The sequence below is a fragment of the Gekko japonicus genome, unplaced genomic scaffold (genome assembly GCF_001447785.1).
Source record: "Gekko japonicus isolate JY-2015 unplaced genomic scaffold, Gekko_japonicus_V1.1 scaffold1064, whole genome shotgun sequence".
Taxonomy (NCBI): domain Eukaryota; kingdom Metazoa; phylum Chordata; class Lepidosauria; order Squamata; family Gekkonidae; genus Gekko; species Gekko japonicus.
Window position 1 is genome coordinate 441,772 of NW_015176004.1, and position 972 is coordinate 442,743.

Sequence of the window (972 nt, forward strand, 5' to 3'; positions counted from 1 at the left end):
TGTGAGGGCAGTTATGACACTTCTGCTGATGTCAGAGGGTATAGCATATGCAAATAAGTTATGCCAATGAGTTATGCTACTGAGCTCCTGCACCTCTTTTTCTATGAAATGACCCCTGGTCATGATCCAGCCCAAATGGCGCACTTTTACATTTTTATTTTATTTATAGCTGTAAAGCAGATTGCACAAATTGTATTATACAAATACAATCAACAGGATGGGGCATCCAATGAACAAAGCAGTAAGGTTTGGATTTCAGAAACCTTACAACTAGCTGAAGTTTGAAAACAGAGCTGAGACAAAGCAGTAATATGAGAGGTTAAATGATGCAGAAATGGCATAGCAGGACCATACCTACAACAACAGAGAACACATGCCATGCACAAGGGTTTCATCCATCTCAGGGAATTTAGATCTTTAAAATACAACCATTAGCTTTGGTGGCCGTCCAGATAGCCTGTACCTGTGAACATTACTCATTTAGCACATGTCTGTCCCACCTCTCCAAAATATCTGCTCCAGGAGGCTAACTGAAACCAAAGACTGAAATCCTAAGAATACTCTCCTGGCAGTAAATGCCGCAGAATAACATGAAGCTTTCTCCTGAGTAGACCTCTCTATGCTTGCTCTCCAAAAATAGGGAGTGCTTCTGGGCTTCCTGGAGACCAGCGTATGATCACTGGAAAGATGATTCCGCCCCTCTTGGACCTGAACAGCACAATCCTAAACTAAGTTACATCCTTCTAAGCAGGGGAGCGCACAGGAGTGGAGTTCCGGCAGTAAGGAGCCTGGGGGCAGGTACATGCAACAAGCCCCACTCCCTGCTCCCAGCAGCCCTCAGTCAGAGCAAGAAGGAGCCAGGTAAGCTGCAGAGCCCCCCCCCTGCCCAAAACAGTCCAGTGGTACCTTTAAGTCCAAGTTTTATTCAGGTACAAGCTCTCCCTCTGTGAGGACAGATCTTCTGCACATTCC